Source organism: Lissotriton vulgaris, unplaced genomic scaffold (assembly GCF_964263255.1).
Source record: "Lissotriton vulgaris unplaced genomic scaffold, aLisVul1.2 SCAFFOLD_2214, whole genome shotgun sequence".
NCBI lineage: Eukaryota > Metazoa > Chordata > Amphibia > Caudata > Salamandridae > Lissotriton > Lissotriton vulgaris.
Window position 1 is genome coordinate 164,921 of NW_028252012.1, and position 22,764 is coordinate 187,684.

General features: G+C 41.7%; 1 protein-coding gene across 1 annotated transcript in view; it reads left to right on the forward strand.

Annotated features, from left to right (window-relative positions):
- The window catches only part of LOC147662693 (biogenesis of lysosome-related organelles complex 1 subunit 5-like), a 202,488-nt gene that overhangs the window by 148,416 nt on the left and 31,308 nt on the right, over positions 1–22,764 (forward strand). The gene's annotated exons all lie outside the window — the stretch shown is intronic.

A 22,764-nucleotide genomic window follows, 5' to 3' on the forward strand; every position in this document is an offset into this window, starting at 1 on the left:
GGGGGGGGGTGGGTTTGGGGAAGAGATCGGGACTCCCGAGGGGGGAAGGGAGGGAGGACCCATTAACTTATCAAGACGTTGATAAATAGGAAGTAAGGCGGAGGAGAGTGCCTTATCTAATTTCTTATCCAAAGATTTGTCAATTAGAGTCTCTAATGAATCATAGTAGTAGCCCTCTTCCTTATCAGGACCATAAGCAGCCATTTCCTCCTCAGGGACCTCGGAGTCTGACATCATGCAGTGAATATCAGAATTGTCAGTTCCACACTCTCCCTGGAGAAAATCTAATTATTTTCCAACCCTAACTCTCTCTGAGAAAGGGTGTAGGCCGGGAGCAATATTGCTGGAGCTGTGAGAGCCAAGAGTACCTAAAAAAGTCCCTGTAGTTAGGATTAATGGAGGGTAAAAACCCTACCAGCCAAAGGCAGGGCTTCCAAAAATTAGCCATTTGCAAAGCACCCCCTTAAGAAGTGCTCAAATATGCCAAAAATGTCAGCCACTATGCAAAAGTAATTGTGTACCAGGCCCGGTACTGGCTCTAACTCACTGCACAGCCACCCACAATTATTCAGCCCGGAGAAGGCTTAGCCAGCGTGTGGAGGGAACCTGGAGCGCAAGCACAGTCGCGTGCAGGTTCAGGAGACGCACGTAGGAGCCCGGGCAGGCTTCCGTCGTGCGCCTCGCTCCCTGAATGGGGGAGGGGCTAGACCCCCTTTGAATGCAGGCACCTCGTGCTGGCAGCAAAGCGGGGGCAATAAACCACAAAACAAGTTCAGAATGAAGGTGAAAAGGGGCTTGCAGACATTCGGACAGCGCAACACGCACTGCCAAAGACGGAGGTAATCGCGAGAAGTGTGCGATCCACACCACGTGAGGTCCAAAACACCAAATCGGTACATATTAAGCTAAATAACCATATTCAAACGAATCAAACAGTATTGCGATATCTATCAAAGATCCATAGCATTAGATTCAAAACGCATTCAAAACAAAACTGCAGTTAATGAAGGCAAATTAACAAGGCAGTCAAGTTGGTGCCTTGTTACTTTGTATACTTTGGACTCTGTTCATTGGTTGTTGTAGGAGGCGTGGTTCATGTCGTGGGTCATGTATGTTTGTGTTTTTTCTATTTTACTGTGTTCTAATTGGCTGCTGTTTGAAGTAGTAAAGAAATAGAGAAGCATAATCTAATTCACAGATATTTGGAGTGCCTTTCTGACACTTACCCACACTGTTCTGGTTATTTCACCTGGTATAAGCTGTGCAGTATCTGTAGAAACGTCTACACATCACCAGCATTTTTGCAGTGGTTGTAGAGAAAGTGTAGCCTTCACATAGTGAACTTTTTTAATGTGAACTGTATGCCTGCAGATATTCTGTAACGTGGACAGTTCACACATGTAGGGTATAGGCAAATAGATGTATGCTGGGAAACCATGACAAGTGTAATTTTTTCCTGGCATGTGTACAGGTGGTTGTGTGATTTAGGTCAAAGTGATCATTTCTACATTTCGTGTGCATATCCCTTTTGGAGATTATACATAGTTTTACGAGTCAGGCTACATGAGTGTTGCATGGAAATTCCCTTGTTGGTTGCTGCTAATGTGATCGTTCTTAGTACCTCGTCAAAATGCTGTACATTATCTTATTGGGGACTCATTATTGACGTCCTTCTGGGTTCTGTAACTCCTGTAAGTCTCCTTCTCACTCGATCTGTCTCTTGCTGAGCTGCGGTGGAGCGGTATTCATATACAGCAACAGAAAGTGTCCCAAGAGCAACAATTGTCACCCTTTATTAGCATTAAGAGCAAGACCGGTAGAACTGTGAAGTAGTATACAATGAATTTGGAGGCGTTGGTTAATACAGCATTGCCATGCATTTTATTAAGTAATGGGAGTATTACAAAAGGGTTGACATGACATCCACTCAGGAGGCATGGTGGACCGCGGTATTTGAGGCGCACTGAGTTTATCATCTGCGGGATCCCTAGGTTTGGAAAGCTGAAATGAAGCAATATGTACAAAGCAGAGAGTGAAGTAGCCTTGTGGGCCTTAAATATCTCTTTAAACAACATCTTCTGTGCTCGTGGTTTGGGTTGTCGTTGGTTAATCCCTACGGTCAGCCAACACAGCATGGTGGGAAATCAGTTGTCGGTAGCGGTCCTCTGAAGGCATACCAATAAACGTTTATCAAAAGTGGACTAGGACACTTGTAACTACGTTACAAAAGGTTCTCTAGATAACCCTCATAAACGCTATGTTTCGTATTGTGAGGTTTATATTGGTTATCTAGAGAACCTTTTGTAACGTAGTTACAAGTGTCCTAGTCCGTTTTTGATAAACGTATCTAACCTGGGGAACTGACTGGACACCAATTCCTCCTCCCTATTTTTGATTAAGAAAGCATACCAATAAACGCAAGCTGACAACAGGATTATGAAAAAAGTTAACTGACTGATTTTTCCGCTTGGCTAAGCACACAGTCTGATACTGAGCATTAACATGGGTGCTTAATAAAAGGCAAAAACTGTGAGGAAGCACATTCTGAATTGAATGTACACAATGTATTTACTGTATGACTACTGCAGTGCTTGCTGATGTGTGTAACTGCGTCTGAGAGGGATGGAAGGCAATCATTGATGACCAACAGGAAGCAGGACGAGGTGGCAAAAACATAATCAGTCTTCCAAATCAAAATAGAAATAGCACATCTAAGGGTCATTACATCATAGTGTAGGAGCCAGATTTTGACATTGGCACAGAATGTGCCCATGGTGAGGCAGAATATAGAGAAATTCTGGTGATTAACTTTGGAAGCAAAACAGATGCTCGGACAGGAATGGAGTGTCCCCTGAATGGTGTACAGTTGTATTTCCCTGCATTAAGTGCTTCTGGTATCCTGTTTTAAGGTATTGACCCTAACCTCGGACTAAGGTAGTGTGTGCGCAAAGGCCTATGCTGGCCCCTTGACATGAGTATGGTCCTCAACATGTCCTCAGAGACCTTCAGTCCTGCCCCAAGCTTGCCCTCATTTGGCTGACAGTCCACTGCTGCCCTTTTCATGTGTTAACATGTTGAGTGTTGTTGGCAGCATATTGGTTTTGTGAATTAGTAGTTGTGACCAGACTTTTTTTTAATCTGTTTAACCGAATGGGGCTTGCTAGCCCACTCGTATGAATTACAATTATGGGTGTGAACCCAGAACCTAGAGCTAACATTCATGTATATGTTGAGCGTGTTTATATTTGCGACCTGTGTGATACACAAATAATGTATATGAGTGGACTTAAGATTTGAGGACTGTGTGTACACAATGGTGTTGAGGTTGTGTTCCTGGACTGTGAAAGTGTATTAATGACATTTCTGAAGCTGGAATAGGAGACAAAGCCTTTATCTTAAAAGGAGTGCTGATTAGTCTTCGTACAGCACTGCCATTTCGTAGATGGGGAGGGTGAAGTGTAAGGCTAGTTTCGGTTGTTCAGAATCAGATGGATCTTTTAGGTAAGGTCTGCCTTTTGTCTCTTCCATAATCACTGCTCAGTGTGGCTCTTAATAAGTCAGGTGCATAAAGCTCACACCTCTTTCTGACAGAGTTGAGGGTACTACAGGCTGGAGACTATCCTGCTGCGAGTATCATCACTCTACACAAAGGCTGTTTGTGGAGACGAGCCTGGAAAGGACACTTGACAGAAGAACAGCCACAAACCGGTTCTTAAAGTGTAGACAAATGCCACATCCCTTGTCTGCTTTGATTGTATAAACGTGGGAGCCACTTACCCACTTTTGTTTCCAGTACAAGGTTATCTTTGACCCAGGGTGTGTGCGTGTGTGTGTGTTTGTTTGTTTGTTACTCCCGGAGTGCTTTTCTGAGTGAGGATCGCATATTGGTGGTAGATCTCACAGCCGTCAAGAAGTCTGGTTGCAGATGGTCACACCACTTAAATGAAGAACTGTATCCATGATGGACTTTCCCACCAAAACATAGAACTGTGATGTGTTGTAGGTCACCATCAAAAGTCAAGAACTGTACCTGTAGTGGACCTCCCCACAAAAATCAAGAGGGTCCCTGCGGCGACTGCCCTTGCTGCATTGCCAAAGAGCAGTTTGCACCTGTCATAGTGCAGCTGTAACTCATTTATATGGCAAGTCCATCTGCTGTTCATTATCAAGTGACCCAGAAGTAGGTTTGGTGCCTGCCCAGGGCCCCCATCCAAACTGCAAGCGCCTGCTCCTGCTTGCACCATCCTGCTGCAGCCATCCCGTATCCAGGACCAGATCTGCAGCCAGGATGTCTCCTCCCAGAAGCAGGAAAGACGAAAGATACATGTTGCCAATTTTTTCATTGTACACACTGCCCTGCTTTGTGGTGAGACTGTATCAAGGGGACATTACTGAACTGAGTGTAGACCTATTTGAACTGGGGTGTCTGCACCTGACCCTTAACTCATGCTGCAGAAAACCCTCTGACCTAAAAGGGGATCTGCCTAGATTCACAGGAGGACAGTGATATCTTTTTACCTGCTGCTATTATCTGTTTAATATTCCACATTAAGTATATGTATTAAAGTACTTTTATTCTCCAAGGAAAGCCCTGGGTTGAAGATTCAGTTTTTGCGCTGCTGGGTCGTTGTTGAGGCCGGAGTTTGTGAACCCACACACTAACTTCTTTAGAAGCCCATGGTTGCTCACCATTGCTAACATGTCAGGTGCTGAAGGTGTTGTACTTGGCCCCATTTGCAGAGCCAGCACAATTGATGCAAACGGCACCAGCCCACACAGCTGAGGCCCAGTAGCCCCTGCTTGCCCCACGGTCCCACCAAACAAGTTACAACATTCTGGGTTCTGTATTATGGGATTCTGGTTATAATGGAGTAGAGGTGACCATGTTTGAGGTTCTCTTCATGGGAAAATGGGAACACCGTGGGAAAATCAAAGGGCACTTTTGTGTTTATGATCATGAGCTTTTACTGAAATACATTCACAATATAAATATGAAAAAGCAAAGTGAGAGTAATATTGTAATGTACATTTGACCTTTGCCATCTCATTAGTAGTATTATCACAATCGACCTATAATGTACGATGTATAGAATTTGAATATGGAATAGATGGAAAGTTAGAGGTCTATGTTCTTCTTTGCCACACAACAATAGATTCGCAATTTTCCAAAGTAAATGGTGGCTATCAATTTATACGAGACTTCATCTGAATATTTCAGTTTTAATGTGCAGTACGTGGTTTAAATTTTCACACCAGAGGTGTAGGATGTTTGTACTATCAAAACATGTATACACTTTGGCACTAGAAAATAATAAGACTAGCGTGCATTCTTTTTCCTATACCCTGGAGGCTTCTTGTGTTAAAAGAGTACTGTTAGATGTAAACTGAGATCTAATCTGACGTGTGGTGGTTCTAAGGATTGTTGGGGAGTCCAAAAAGCAGGCCTATAGTAAACATGGTTGCATGATTGTTCGATCTGTAAATTAATCTCTGGTAAGCTGCTGATTCGTGGGGCTGTTCTATCGGCATAGAATACATTGTTTCACAGGTTCCAAGGCAGAGGTCGGCTTCTATGGTATACTTGGAGAGCTTGGGAAGCCTTGAGAAATTGTTCTGTAGAGCCTAGGCATTGCCCCTCAACATTGCTTTCTGTTAATTGCCGGATCTGCTACTAGATTGAGGGAGATGAAATGCTGGGACCGAAATGTATTGGTGTATCACATGACCGAATCCAAGTTTGGCAGGTGAAAAATCCCTAAAGTATAAAACTGCTAGCATGTTAGCCTAGCTTCTCTAATTATTTCTCAGTTTGCCTCCAGTGCCCATCCTAATTTCTCTTCAGAATATTCTAAACGCAAATCCCAATAAATGTTACCATCGCTTTTAATTTGCCCTACATGAACGTGGAATGTGCACGCTCTATAATTGTGGAGTACAGCAGTAAAATATTTGCTTTGAAATGAACTGGGTTATTTTCCAAAAGGATTTTGAGGATCCAGTGACCTTGGAAGTCTTATTTCAGTGACCTCCTGCAGTTCCCGTAGAGTGAGTTAGACCCATAGGTGTGCTGTTTGATTGTAATCTCTTATTTAGCCTCTTAGTAAAAGCAGTCTGAAAATCAGCTTACCACCACTTGTATAAGAGGTATTTAGCTGCTTTCCCCTCTCTCAGAAATGGCATAGGCCCTAGCTGTCCCCTCTGAATTACTGCAATTACATTTACAAAGTTCTTCCAAAAATCACCTTCAAAACTCCAAACAGTCCCGAACCATGCCACCAATCGTGTTTGGTTTGAAACTGCATAACCAGTTTAAAAGGCCATTGTTTCCACAGAAATGAAAGATTGCACTTTAACTTCCTTTTTCTCACCTATAAAGCCTGACACCATGTCAAACGCCTTTACCCCATTCAGTGAACTATGATTTTAACATCATGGGTTCTTCTTTCTTTCCAAATAATTTGCAAGAAACCTCTTATCCTTTGTGCTTATCCTGGTTACAGGTCCAAACAGAGACTTAGAAATGGGTTTAAAAATCTGTTTTTGGATTTTGTTAACTAATATTTGTGTTGGTTAAAACCACTGTTTAAAGTTTTGACATCTTGTTGTGTCACTGGCAGGATTTTGAATTATAGTAAATAGAGCACCGGTAAATGCTGCTAATAAATAAATCTTCTTTCCGATATGGTGAGTTATAGCAGGAAATGTATCTTAGAAGTTTTATTAAATTATGTTCAGCCTGCTGTCTCCAGTGGATATACCCAATACAGTAGCTCTCCTTTCTCTTGCCTAACTGTATTTTTTAATTTAACAGAATTTTATATAGCGCAAACTTGACCCGAATCAAAGTTGCAATACATAATGACACATTCATTAGGTCAAGCCTAGAGCTGGGCGCATGCGTTGCTGTAGGAGATGACTTTTTGGAATGGGTTTGCACTTTTGTAACACGAGTGCGTGTGGCGGCATCCACCTTGCAGGAGCGAGCAGCGGCGCACAGGGGCCATCTATTTCTAATTAGGGTGGCCGCACGCGCTTGTTTACATTTGCCTGTCCCGCGGTCGCTTTCACTTTCTTACCTGTCTTGCGGTCGCTTACACTTTCCTGTTCCCTCCACTCTTTTTTTTTTTATACATGCAACACTTTAAACAAACAAAACAGCATATGCAAGTTAAGAGCACTTTAAATGGCCGGTACCAGCATTTTTTAAATTCTACCTGCATTTCTCAAGAAAAACGTAATAGTTTTAATTGCAGAGTACCGTCATTTCTCAAAACAAGCAGGTACTCTAGTACAGCAGTTGTTATATTTTTTCATTTCATGCATTACCCGGGGGCATGCACACCGATGTCTACTCGTGCATGCGCTTTCCTTGAACACGCACACTTTTCCTCAAGCTGGCTGTTCTTGATACTGTAAACCCCTCCCACACATGCACAGTGCACTGGTGTGGATTTCTACCCTCATTTGTGCAGACATCACATGCAAAGCCAAGGAGTTGACCTAACGGCAAGGGCGCTCGACCTCGGATCTGGGGAACTGGGTTCGAGTCTTGGTAATGACGCTAAAACATCCTGTGATTCTGGCCAAATCACTTCATCTCCCCATGCCTAACAAAAATGAATGTATGTCCTCATGTAACGTAACTGGTGCTATGTAATGCGCTCTAATACCTGATTCGGATTCGGGTCAAGTTTGCGCTATATAAAACACTGCAAAAAAATAAAAGTGCATTTCAAGTTGTGTTTTTGAAGGATATTTTGATTGTAGCAACGGACGAATGCTTTACTTACATTTATTCCAGTGAAAAGAACATGAAAGCACTGATTCCACAACAGTGTAACAGTTTCATATATGACAATGAGTCTGTTTGTGCCAAAGCAAACATGCGAGTTGGCAGTCCGAACCCTGTTCTTAATTAAATCTCCTTAATCCTTATGTAAACAAAACACAAGACAGGGTTTGTTTTGTTTCTAGTGCTACGTGTACCTTTAACACCAAGCCAGTTTCCTTTTATGGAACCCACGCTATACCAACACAACACGAGCACTCCATCTCGGATAACTTACAAATCCATTTGAAACCAGTTTGAGCTGGTATCTGGTCTACTTCTGGGAACTGGCATGCTTTAACCGGGCGGAGGTCAGAAGAGGGAGGGTTGCACTCAGTCCGTGGCTGCCTGGCACAAAAGGGGACACTCATACCTGCCCATGCTCCTGCCGTCCCACAGACAGGGTTGGTGTATATTCGGAGGTTGTGTAGTTGATTGGCCAACCTGTACTGTCTAAACCAAGGGGCCTCTGTTTTCATAATTCCAGCTTTCCTACTCAGCAGTGTGATCATGGGCAGGTAGTTCTATCTACCACAGCATTTGTTTCCTTTTAGCAGAAAATGGGGAACACTTCCAGATTGGTTTTCTGTGCTGTCCCTGGACGTTCGCTTCATCCTACTTTCAAAAAGCGACCCTCCCGCATGTCAAATAAGCTATGAAAGCACCTCTTCCTGATCTTACAGTATTGGAGTTTTCTGAAGTGGCAGGACTGTATGTTGTTTTAAGTTGATGCATGGGTTGTCAGTGTTTGTAAATAAACTGACAAACTATAAGTGGGATGAAAAAACTGGGGTGTCTAGAGTCAGAGAGCCTGTGCTGCTCTGCCAGGCATGCTATATTCTGTGTGGTTTGAACACGTCAACTTAGCTAATAAAAATTGGCAAAACCAATAGCTCTAGCTAAACACTTATAAAACCGAAAAGGCGAGACCTATTGGCTATGCCAATGCTTGTTTTTGTTAGGCACGGTTAGATTACATGATTTGCCCAGAATCACAGGATGTTCAGCGTCATTGCCGAGACTCAAACCCAGTTCCCCAGATTCGAGGTCGACTGCCCTAGCCCTACTCTTCTCCTAATAACTGTTTGCAGTTTCACGAAAGAGAAAATATGAATTTCCCTTTCTTTTTTGTAGTTAATATATTTAATAGTGGCAGGTGGAAAAACGCATTAAATACATATTTCGGGTTCATATAGTTTCCACTTTTCCACCCATTAGTATTCTTTCCTATAGTATTTGCTTCTTCAGTTGTGATTTTAGCAGTCTGTCTGCTTTTTCCCTTCCTTGAAACGTTTAGAGCACCACATTTTTGTACAGATATTCTTACACTCTTATTTAACTTTGCTGGGTCTGGCTACAGGGTTCCATGTTAGAAGTGATGATTGTCGAATATTTAGATCTATTTAGGGCTTTGCTGCTTATTTTGTCTTGACATTTCAAGCCTCCTTGTAATGAGGGACCTTGTAAACTTATACTTTTGATGTGAACTATAGTTGGGCCACATAACAATCCTGATGAGGTAACTAACTGACTCCTTGTTAATGTTTAGAAAATCTATGATATGGTTTCATTGTCTTCTTTTTAACCACCATTTGTTTTAGGTTACCAGAATTTATGTTCAACTGAAAGTCTGATTTTTGGGGTCGATATGAAAATACCATTGGAGACGGGAGAGTTATCCGAGAGACATGCATGCGCAACATTTCCTAATTCTACCAAATGCTGTTGAGATTGTAAAATAATATGTTCACTATGGTAAAGGTGTTATGTATGCATTACTGAAAGTTAAGAAAGTGCCGGCAAGGGAATTTGTTTGAGAAGATACTTGGCAGATTTCACTGTAATCTTATTAGTATCATTCAGTCTGTCCCAACACAATTGTTATCTGATCACAACTATATTGTTTGTCTAACTATTAGACAAACAAGATCAAAAAGCAAACACTGGAAATCTTTTTTATCAAAAAATATCTTTTATGTATATTCTTCGTCAATTCATAGGGTACATTTCAACCATTAAAAATTAATCATAGTGTATTCAAATGAAAAAGGAATTTATAAATTGTTCCTATAATGCAGCTGAACAAAAAAAGTCCAATCCAATAATACACAACAACAAATGACTCTTATTTTTCTTAAAGTAAAGGTCACTTGTAAAATTGATAGTGGATGAAGAAATGGACTCAAAAGTCGACGTTTCGGTCTTTTGTCATGTAACTCCTTAAGACCTTCCTCAGGACAACAGATATTAGCATGTAGCAGTGACCCCTAAGAAGACATAATGTAAAGCATTACTATTATGTCCCTAAAGTTTAACATCATAATCTTAAAAAAAAAGATAACCCGCATGCAACAGACAACCAATTGTCTACAGTGAATCTAAATGAAGATAAATCTAATTAAAAAAACTAATTATGACAAACTAGTCATCAAACTCTGTCAACATTTTTCTTTTTTGATAGTACATTGGTTTCAACATGTTTCATACATCAGCTTACTTTTTCAATTGATCCTGACGTGACTTCAAAACCAGTATACTCTGTATGAACTCTCTACGGCAGTCCTGGTTTTCTCAAATTGAAAATAGGCATATCAAGAGACTAAAACTCAAGATACTGGCATTTATTGCCTCTGTAGTTTTTAATCAAACATTTACCTGAGCGACTTGCGTCTCATAGACTGGTCTACGTGTGGAGTTACTTTTTCTCACAGCCAGGCGTTTTTTTTTTTTTTCCTTAATTTTGTCTCTTGTTACATTGAACAATCTGGAAAATTAGAGTTAGAATTCACTATCATTATTGTTGTGTCGACTAGAGAGGTTTAAGGTGATTTGAAACAGTAACTTCTCTAGGAGACTTCTATAGTACCACAGTCGCCGTCCGTCCATTGGGGCGTGGGGGCATAGCCCCCCGCCCGCTGCTCCCTCGGCGTCTTTGAACTTAAGTAAAATCAGTTTACTCTAGTTCAAAGACGCCGAGGGAGAACTGACAATCATGTCAGTCAGCATGACTTCGGTGGGCGGTCCGACATCATGTTGGCTGACATGATTGTCAGACAGTTGGGGCAACAGGCAGCAGCACAACACAAGTGCGCATGAGTGGGGACGGAGGGCGAATTTTCGCACCGTGCTCACTCATGCGCAATTGTGTTTTGAGTTGTTTGCGCATGCTCATTAGGAGCCCTTTGGGCTCCTAATGAGCGTGCTCCGGGCGAAGAATAGCCATGCCCTGGCGCTGCTGGCAGCGCCAGGATTGGCTGAGAGCAAGGGGCTGTAGTGGCGCCAACGGACCCGGGGCGGCGCTGACCTGCTCAGGACCTCTGGTAGGATTTTTAAAATGTATTTTAATAACCCCACCCCGCGAGCCGCGACTGAAATTATGTACATTTGGAACGAAGTGTTGGTCATTTAGTCTCTTTCAGAGAGCAGGAGCCAATAGGCTAGTACCATATTTTTATGTGCCGGAATAATTCTGGACTGGTACACACCAAGTACACTTTGCAAGTACACGGTCTGTCGCCCCTCAAAGCACTCTGTGTAATAACTTCAACTGTTTTGTAGTCGCAGAGTCAACCTTTGGCTCTGTTGGCTGTTGAACTTGTGTACGAAGGCCGCCCCATTCATAGTTGCTCATCTAGGAACTTAATGGAAATCACAAGTCACTGCTGTTTATTTAAACACCTTGGCTGCTAGGCGTTTCCCCCCCCCTGTGCTGGAAATTGCCATTTTGCTGGTGTCATGACGAGCTCAGCTCGTCATCAGCACAGCTCAACTGTGCATCATGACGAGCTGAGCTCGTCATGAGCATCGAAAGGGTTAAAAATGAAATGCGCGTATACAAGTGTGAATCTTGCTATTGGGATTTCATAGACTAAAGGAACAGGTTTAAGAGAGATTTAGTTTAAAAGCGCTTTCAAAGTTTGTGAACTGTTTACTGCATCTGGAAAAACAAATAAGGCCATTACTATCAATGTCATGCATCCAGTTAATAGCAGTGTGTTTGTGTAGAGTTCTAACGCATATCGCATTGTTCCTATTTCGAGAATGACGTGCAACAGAAAATCTGAAATCTGGTGGCGATCTGTCGTTAAAGTGCAGTTTTGCAAACTAATTTGTGTGCGATGGTTTTCAGGAGAGTACGGCCCGATCAGAATAGTGATGTTAAATTGCTTTATATTTAGGCCCACTTAATTATCCGTGTGAAACCCATACAATTTCAGGTGGAATAGTGCTCACTACCGGAAGACGGATTTGTGAATTAGGCTCTAACGTTCAGATGTAAGTCACATGAAAGGCAGGAGACAGGAGTAAGATACTAGTCTCAGAAAAAGCTTTGATAATCAGACTAGGACAGTCCATTATCTGTCTTTCCGAGCAGGAAAAAAATTGCTGTGAAACCTTTTGGATGCATAAGCTGTATAACTCACCTAGGAAAGATAACATATTTTAATAAATGATCACTGAAGCAAGGTCAGTATTTATTTTGAAAAGTGAAACACAGTTGGGAAAAATAGCGTTTAGTTTGATGTTTTTCATACGAATCTAGCAGGGGAAAGGAAAACGAGGGCCAGAGATGGACTGGTTTTTGAAATGATGAAATTAAATTTAAATAGATATAAGTGATTTGGGAGGCGATCTCCGGTACTCCAGAATGCAGAAGATGTGCACTTCATATTGCGTCGTTTTATTCTGTGCAATTTTCCAAAGCTCTACAATTTGATCTGTCTTAGGAAACGGTGTTTCCAATTTAAGATGCTGGAAGGCTTTTGTGCTGCTTGTCAATTACGCCTCACATAGACTAAATTATATGTGCATGTGCCTGTGTGAGTCCAGGGGGAGTGATGTGCCTGTGCGAGTCCAGGGTGAGTGATGTCTGTGTGAGTGCAGGTTGAGCAGTGTGCCTGTGTGAGTCCAGGGTGAGCGATGTGCCTGTGTGAGTCCAGGGTGAGCGATGTGCCTGTGTGAGTCCAGGGTGAGCGATGTGCCTGTGTGAGTCCAGGGTGAGTGATGTCTGTGTGACTGCAGGTTGAGCAGTGTGCCTGTGTGAGTCCAGGGTGAGTGATGTGCCTGTGTGAGTCTAGGGTGAGTGATGTGCCTGTGTGAGTCTAGGGTGAGTGGTGTCTGTGTGACGGCAGGTTGAGCAGTGTGCCTGTGTGAGTCCAGGGTGAGTGATGTGCCTGTGTGAGTCTAGGGTGAGTGATGTGCCTGTGTGAGTCTAGGGTGAGTGGTGTCTGTGTGACGGCAGGTTGAGCAGTGTGCCTGTGTGAGTCCAGGGTGAGTGATGTGCCTGTGTGAGTCCAGTGTGAGCGATGTGCCTGTGGGAGTCGAGGGTGAGCTGTGTGAGTCCAGGATGAGTGATGTGGATGGGTGAATGCTGGCTTAGTGATCTGTCAGAGAAGGGTGAGTAATAGGTCTATGAGTGCAGGGTGACTGTCCCTATGTCAATGCAGGGAGAGTGATGTATCTGTGCAAGTGCAAAGAGACTTGTCTGGCTACTTCCAGAGATGTTTTCGCCAAGACACCTATTTTATTTCTCAAATTTGCTTGAGAATGCAACATTTGCCCACTCTTTTTTTCACAATTTTCTCGGGGGAGACCCCCGGAACCCCCCATAAGTGGTTTGGGCTAGTTCTCTCGCCACAGTGCAGTATTTACGTCCCACCACTTTCAAATGTCACCAGCCGGCCCTGTAGTACCAACATATAAATATTGTATCATTGTCGTACTATAAAGTCGACATTTTTACTTCCCAGCAGCAGTGCTTGAGTTTTACTGTATAAAAACGGACTTTGCAATATTTGTTTTTAATTCTAAACGACTTTTAACATGGTGCTTTCATCATTGCTAAGTAGCTGAATTTGAACGAAACTAGACTGTGACTTGTATTTGTAGTAAACCCGGATGTTTAAATTGAAGCAGGGTCTCCACAAGACGCTGCACGTGGCATTGATATCAAGAGTGCGTCGCATCGCTTGCACCATGATTCGGGACAGAACAATGCCCCATCAAGAAATTAGTCATTTCGGTTAGCGTATATTCTAAGAAGGTATCGTATTGTAACGCTAACTGTGTCTAAATCATATATTCAGCATTAAGCCGTTTTTTTCAGCTTATGTTTGAAGCTTCGTAAACAATCCGATATTTTAAAAAAAAACTTCAATCAGGTTAAATTAAACAAAACCAAAAAGACGAGATAGAGCAGTATCAAAATATACTGCTTGACATCAATCAAATTGTGTACACTGGCATTCAATTAATCCTGAACTGACTTACTTGCAGAAATGAATTGTCCGCATGGAAGGTGAAAGCCTTTAAGATCCAAACGCACGAGTCTTCCGAAGTCACGCGAGATCGAGCATCAACGTGACTCCGGTTTCTTTCCCTTTTTAAAGGCCCACACTTACATTCAGAGCCGTTCTAGAGACGCCGTATGGTGTCGGCCATCTTGAAACATCAATTATTTGAATGAATTTGTGCCGTGCAATGATGTTGATACACATAATGAATGTATCATCTAACAACCATTCTGTCAATTTTTGGAAAAATGAATACATATTATAAAGTGACCCGCCAAGTGTCGTTTATAGTTAAGTTAGTGTTGAACCTATAATTTGACGAAGTTGAACCTATTTACATCTGAAGTATATGACCATAATTTTATGTCTCGCTCCTCGGTCATTGGAAAGTTATACATACATTTCTGTCATAACTTCGAATTTAAAACCTAAAACTATGCTTAAACAGGAAGACGATAGTAGTCGCCATCTTGGAAAATTGTGTTCATAGCGATCAGACCGAATAATGCGATAAGAGTATCTTAATATCATTCCAGTGTGATTTTGAAACTATTACTGTCGCCAAACAAAGCGCTCACAGTCTAACCCAAGTATAAACAGCTGTAGTGACTGTCCATTAGATGATACAAAAGAACATTCTAGAAATACTTGGTGTCGCTTTCTATGCGCTCACAATCTGATTTATGAGACAGGTGATAAATTGTCTAAGATACATATTGTAAACAAATTTAAGACGGAATACTAATAACAACAAAATATTTAGCCTTGCATCGTAATACTGAACTCATAAATATATTAATGAACATTGTCATTTGTGCTTACATCATAACCTTAGTCTCTTGATGGTAATTTTATAGATTCAAAGAATTACATTCTTATCAAGATGGTTAGAGATATTTCATTTTACATAATACATGCTAGTGTATGCCATTCAGCAGCAGAGAGCAGAGTTCAAGCCAGATTTAATACTATCAGCTTGGTCAATTCAACGATTTTCTTTCAGCGTCAGGACCTTATCAACATTTTTCTGTCTAATGGTCCGTTTAACAACCTCCACTACCCACCAGTTCATTTCTTTTTCAGTGTGCTTTGACTGAATATAGTGATCAACCAGCGGAGCATTTTCTACTTTACAGCAGATTCTGGATTGGTGCTGCAAGAATCGCTGTTTCACCATCTGAGTGGTCTTCCCTATATAAGGTAGATCACAGGGACCTTTTATGCAGGATACCACGTTAGTGGTTTTGCAGTTCGAAAAATGCTTAATCGTGGTGGTTTTGCCATTTAGTTCAAAGCTTTTTATGTTACTTGTTGAGGCACAGGTAATACAGCCATTACATTTAAAGTGGCCTTTCACTGGTAACAATTGTTTCATATTGTCCACTGTATTTGTCTCTTGTGTGTCATATGCTTGCACCAACCGATCTCTTAAATTTGAACCACGCTTGAAAGCAAACCTTGTTTTTTCAACTAATTCAGGTAGTGCTGTCAGCAGGGGCCAATGCTTATTCCCTATTCTTTTGATCTGATGAGTTACTGTGCCAAAAGTAGTGACACATACCAGCGCTGATTTACTAGTTTTTTGATTAGTCTCCAAAAGGGCATCACGGTTGTTGTACCATGCTCTCTTTTAGTGAATTTTTCAAAAGTCTATTGGGATAACCCCTTGCATGAAGTTTATCCTTTAGAATCTTAGCTTCATGAAAATAGTCCAACCGTCTGGTGCAATTTCTCGGTAGACGAAGAAATTGCCCAAATAGCAAACCCATCTCTCAGAGCCTGAGGATGGTGACTGTTACATTTGAGCAATGTATTTCTTGCTGTTGGTTTGGTAAAGAGAGTTGTAAAAAGTGTATTATCATCTCCAACTTTGATGGTAATATCTAGAAAGTTCCTTTCCCTGTTACTGCTTTCCAGATTGAATCTAAGATGGGGATTCCTGCTGTTCAACCACTCATGGAATTGTAAGAGCAACTCCTTACTTCCTTTTCAGATTAAAAAGACATTGTCTATATATCTCAGCCAACAAGAAATGTCGGCTGAGAAAGGATTTAGACGTGCTTTGGTTCAAAGTTGGAGACATAGATATTTGCCATGTCGGGGTGTAAACCGCCTTCATCGCTAATCCCTTGAGCTGCTGGTAAAATGTTTTTTCGAATAAGAAAAAATCCTCACAAAGAGAGATTCTGATGCAGTCAATTATGAATTCTGTTGGTACATTTTGTGGTCTTATCCTTGTATTTAGAAGTTCCTCTATTATCTTCAATGCTTCATTTTGTGGAATATTGGAATAGAGACGCTCTATATCCATAGATACTAGAAATTCATTCATGGGATCAAAATCATGATTTTCAAGCCTTTTGATTACTGCAGTGGTATCTCTGATGTAATTATGGGACTCCACTGCAAATGGTCTTATAAAAAAATCTGAGTACAGTGCTAAAGGTTTTAGTATAGAGTTGCAACCCAAGACTATTGGTCTCCCTGGGGGTACTAAAGCATGCTTGTGAACCTTTGGAAGGATATATATGGCTCGCACTGTTGGTGATTTACTAATCAAAAATGTAGCTTCTTTTTCACTTAACCAGCCTCCTTCTAGGCCACTAAGGCTGAGGGATGCAATCTCTTTCTCTAGTCGGCTAGTTGGATTAGTTGAAAGTTGCTTGTAATTTGATTCAACTCTCAATTGTTTGAGCATCTCTGTTCTATATGCTTGGTGATCCCAAAGGACAATCCCCCCGCCTTTAACGGTGGGTTTTATTATGGTGTTGGATGGAGATTATACGCTTTTGATAGCCTGCTGCTCTTCCTTGGTGAGGTTATTTTTCACAAAGGGATGTCTTTTAAACAGGTTTTCTGTTTCTGTAATTACTGCACTCTCAAAAGTTAAAATTTCCTTAGCCACCATATTGTTAGGTGGAAAAAAACGTGGATGGATGGTGAAGACCTGTAATATCTTTTTCTGCATTAGGTGGCTTATCAGAATTTTTTTTTTTATCTAACTAATCGGAAAAATTTATAAAGCTCAAGTTTGGGCTGGAACTGGTCATTTCTATTTGTTATGACAAAAGAAAGCCCAGCTGACAGAACCGAAATCTCGGCTTCAGCCAACAAATGACTTGACAAATTGAAAATCGGTATAGTAGTTTCTTGGTTCACCATTCGTAATATTGATTTCAGGTCTGTCTCTGACCCGGGGTTTACTGGTTGCGAAACCATCCTCGTTTCGCACCTCGTGATTTTCGAGGTGGACCTGATCCCCTCCTGTCCTGTCCTAAAAAATACTGCCTTGAAGTAGAAGGCTGTTGATCATAAATCGGTCTAAACGGACCTGCTGATGTTTGCTCACTGTCCGTATCAGAACCTGTATCAGAGAAGGTTGTCCTTTTCTGTTGGAATTGATTGGGGCCCTGATAGGATCCCTGTGTCTTATAATAGTCTTTTTGAAGGTATGGATAAATTCTTTCCTTACTGTATCTGCGGATATATTTATGTAATTTGTCTGTTTTTTGTGAGAATTAAACTCTTCGAACTCCTTGATTGTAAGTGCCACTTTATCTAGTAAGACTTTTGCATTAGTGATGCTGGTATCGGCATTGATCTTGTTTTCCAAAGTCTCTATCTCTTTTATCAAAAGTTTGATTTGTTGAAAAGTAGTTTCTATGGTCAGCACCATCCAGGTGCGTGAGCACTTGTTCGCTGCAAAACTGAATCCTATTTTAAATTCCTCATCATCAATGAAGATAATTGGGATGTTTCTTATCTGAAGGCCAGTTGGTATTATGTTGCTGTTCAGACAGTCCGTCAAATATTGGGCGTGCAGCTCAGTTCTGATCAACTTTTTTCTGAGTCGTTCAAGCTGGTTTAGATCTGACTCATATAGTAAATGAACTATGGGTCCCTATTTCCATGAAGAAAAGGACTAGCTGCTATTTTAAGAACATATTTGTCTGTGTATGAAAGAGTCTCGGCTTCAGACATCAAATTTTGATATAAGAAAAGGAGACAGATGACTAAATTCATAGATGTATTTCTATCTAATTTAAGCCACTTGTAAAGTGGTTAGACAAACAATATAGTTGTGATCAGATACCAATTGTGGTGGGACAGACTAATTGATACTAATAAGATTACAGTCTAAAATCTGCCAGGTATCTTCTCAAACAAATTCCCTTCTGGCACTTTCTTAACTTTCAGTATTTGCCCAAGCCCGCAAGGGTATATTGGGTCTCCCACCGTTATTTATTTGTGTATAAATAACGTCTTTATACATTCTTTCAGTGCTGGATAAATAATTCGTAGGTCAATCAACCATGAGGTACCTTGATGTATTTCAAAATATCTACCTTCCTAGATAGTTGGAGGTCATATCGCCTTTAACGTTTTAGCAGAACAATTACCCTGTTTCTTCTTCTTAGTTTAATCATTTCCTACTTCTGAAAGCCTTCTATTGAGAATGACAGGAATCCATACTTTGGGGTCGATTAGGATCGCGGACGGACTTGAGTCCGTCCGCGACCCCAGAGTATGAGGGAACGTCCGCATGGGCTGCGGCGTTCCCTCATGTGCGATTAGGATGTGACCGCCACCCTGGCGGTCACATCCTGGATATTTAACATTGCGGCGGGTGCTGCTTCAAGCAGCACCCGCCGCAATGTTAAAAGTGCATGTGTAACATTTACATGCACAAAGCGGCAGGCACCGCGCGGTGCCTGCCGCATTGTGCATGTAAATGCTGGGGGGTACCATAGGTACCCCCCATGTGCACCCCCCCACCCACCAACACCCTGGGGGCCCGCAACGGGCCCCCAAAATCAAAAGTACACATGCTTTTCCACGGCGGAAAAACCGCCGCGGAAAAGCATGTTTTCAAATGCTTCCTAATTTGGCCGGCGGTGTCTGATAGACACTGCCAGCCAAATGAGAGCTTTTCCGCCGCGGTTGTAATCCGACCGCGGCGGAAAAGCAGCGGACAGAAACCAAGACCCACCAGCCATCGTAATGTGGCGGTGGGTCTTTGGTGAGCCCGCAATGGATTTTCCGCCTCCTCCGGGCCGGAGGTGGCTTCCGCCGGCCCAGAGGAGGCGGAAAATCCTCCATCCTAATCGGCCCCTTTGTGTGATTTGGCACAGATCGTTCCTACTGTTAGGTTCTTTAATCACATTTACGCTGGCATCTCTGTTTCTACCTTTGTCCCCGATGGTTTGTACAGCTTTACCGACCAGGTACTTTTCAGTTTATCTGCTTCCTGGGCACAATATGTGACTCCTGAATTAGGAATACATCTGAAAATGTCATGTTAGATGTACCAGTACTTTTCCCCTTGTAATGAGGCCATTGAATTGTAAGGATATCATTTTTACATATCCATACATGGCTATTATGAGATGGTATTTATGATGTAGCTCTCACAATATACTACAGCCTATTGGCCCAATACATTCTGAAATGTTATGCTTTGGATACCTGTAGCTACTAGCTTTCTTGAGAAAACTATAGCAAATGTACAAAAGAGAAACACAAGAACAAGTAACCGTTGTTTCAACTTCTGAAACCTTTAAATGTCTCCCTCATCTCCATCCCCCACCCACAGATATTAACTAATCCTTCTAGCGATTGAACAGCATAATGCATTTCCACGTGAGACACTTTCATGAAGACTGATAGGTGTGCAGATACAATCCACTGGTAAGCTGCTGTAATTTGTTAATGCCTAATTTATGTGTGTAACTGTTAAAACAGTTATAGTTGGCCATGTTGTTGTGATTGGGTTCAGATTCATAGTGCAGTAGACATTTATGTCAAATTTGCGTGATTCTTCAGGAATGCAACATGTTGTGCAACAACACACAAATTGGCATATTGTCTTGCAGTGTATCTCACTTAAGGTGATGTGTCCTAGATTGTAGGGGGTGATTATTTCCCTCATGGTGGTTCTCGAGGCCATATATAATTTGAAGGCAATTGATCTTAAGCCATAGACCCATGGTTTCAGTGTGTCTCGAATGTATCTTTTGATTTCTTCTTCAGGTCTGTTTCACATCCTGTAATTCTGGGATCATTAGCTAGGGGCTAAAATATCATCAGCTTGTACCCACTTTTTTATTTTTGGGATTTTATTGGGATCTTGACTAGTCTCAGCAAATTATTTTCTATGGAAGTGGTATGATGCAGATACTACTTTTTAATACATTCAAACCTCTGTTCAGTTTGCATATTTAAGAGTTTTCAAGTGATCCTCATTTTGTGACCACTTTCTGTCATTGTATGCCTTATTGGATGTGGCAATGTTTGTGCATATTCACTTCTTCTTGTAGGACAAATTGTGGTATGTTGTTCAGATACACAAGATTATTAGTTTGGTGTATTTCATGTCAATTTAATTTAACTACATTTTTTAATCATGCCGGCTTGCTCTAGTGGGCCACTAGAGATCTCATTTGAATAAATCAGGAAGTGGCCTTAGAAATCCTTTCATGCAATCATCATACAGGAAGAGGCTATGCATTTCTTCTGAAGTTTGGAGGATATGGTATGACACTTTCTAAAAGGTCTGTACACCAATTTCTTGTTCACCTTTTGGATCTCCAACAGTTTGACAAGTGGCCCCAGCTAATTTGGAATTCAGCTTTCCAGAAATTAGATCAAGTAATTTTCATCTTATCCCTATCTAAATACTGAAAGACCTATGTCGTCCATTTGATTGTAGTCTTCCCAGTCCACATTCAAAGCTTCCAGCTCTGTCATTCTGTATTGTTTATGTTGCACACACTCTAGTTCATCCTCAAATGTGTCACGCCTATCTTCTACACCATTCAATCATCCAAAAAATAAAATCATCCAACGTGCCATTTGAGGACTTTTTTTATGGACTGCAAATTCCCATAAGTGCTACCCTCTGACCTCAGAGTGTCAAGAGTGGGAGATCCAGAGTCACATGTTCTTTTCCCACGTATACATGAATGATCCTGTGCATTTTCAAGTATCGTTTTCTAAGTACGCCATATATGGGGTGAAGTGGGTATTGGAGCGTTGAAAGTTAACTAACTGCCCTGATTCACATCCCATCTTGGCTAGGAGGGCAGAGTATGCAATATTTTTAAAGCGACTGCAGAGTCTGACTGCAAACATGGGGACATAAGTAGGTGTCCAAAGGGGAGGTGGAACAAAAGAAATGACAAATAGAAGTAGGACCATGGCACATACAAAGGGTGCAACACCCGGACATGCGGTGTACAGCACAGGACAGGAGGTAGAGAAAAAGATGGACAGGTGTATAAATTATTGAGATGGGAACAAATGTTACTTTTCTTTGTGTAATGTTAGAGGACCAAACAACAATAATAGAGGAATGCGAGTGGCAGCATGCCTCAAGAGACAAACCCCCACATTTTTATGCAGGTAACACACCTGATTAGAGAAGAAAGTATAAGACTAAGGAGAAATGGAGGAGAAGTCTTTATCACACCGTTCACACATCATACTCCAAGGGAGTTGTGACATGAATAGCTTCACATACATCAGAATTTAGTTCTATATGACCTAGCACAGCATTTTACACATTGACTAGAAATAACCTCATGGACCAACAAGGCACCTCCTGCCATGTATACTAGTAGATAATGCTTTAAGAAACTAGGTTAAACTAGACCTGGAGACATCATTTGAAATGAATGAGGGATGAAACCTGAGCAGGGAAAATACATGGGATACCATGAAAACGGTGGTAAGAGGCTATGTGAAATGGAAATCTATTCATCATAAATAAACACAAAGGAGCCTCAAGCCATGCCAGTTTCTGGACATAAAACAATATGATATTCTATAACTATTTATGGGAACTATGCAGGGCAGTAGAGCAGCAGGATTTAAATGTCAACCATGGGTACCTGGTCGTGCAAGTCCGGGACAAAGTCAAAATTTAGGACTGACCACGATGGAACGATGTTCCGCTACATGAGTTGGATTGGACCTGGTCTTCGCTTACCTTCGGAAGAAAGTTCGAAAAAAGGTTCCTGAGAAGGTCAAGTTCACCCGGTTCAAGGCAGACGGCAGTGTCCAAGGAGGAGATGTCTTTGTTGGGGAGAAGCTAGAAAGGGTTGCAGTGAAGATTTCTAAGTTCGGACCTTGTCATTGTTTGGAAGTTGTAAATCTCAAGCTGGACGAAGCCGACAAGGGCTCCATGAGGCCAGATACCTTCAGTGAGAGGTCCCACTGAACTGGATTTGCTGCTATGAATAAAAAAAACATAGTAGGAGCTATTGAGGAGTTGTGCCAGCTGGCAATGCACCTTGTGTGGATTGGTGAGCAGTTAGGTCCCAGTCGTCTGTTGGTTCTCAGACCACATTTTGGTGGAAAATTTCCAAACTTTTAGTGTTAGTCGGGAGCAACATCTTCAGTACCACCATCAAGGATCCAGCACTGGAGGGGCGCCACTTGGGGTGTCAGGGCTCACTCCAGCAGACACCAGGTGCAGGGTACAAGTTCTTTGAAGATTGTTATGTCTGATGCTTACACAGGAAGTCAGCGAATTAGCCTCAAGCAGCAGGACAGTCCTTTGGAGGTCCAATGCAGTCCTTCTTATCTCCTCTGCAAGTCCAGGTGTGCATTGATGTTTTGGTCTAAGGGTCCAATATTTATACC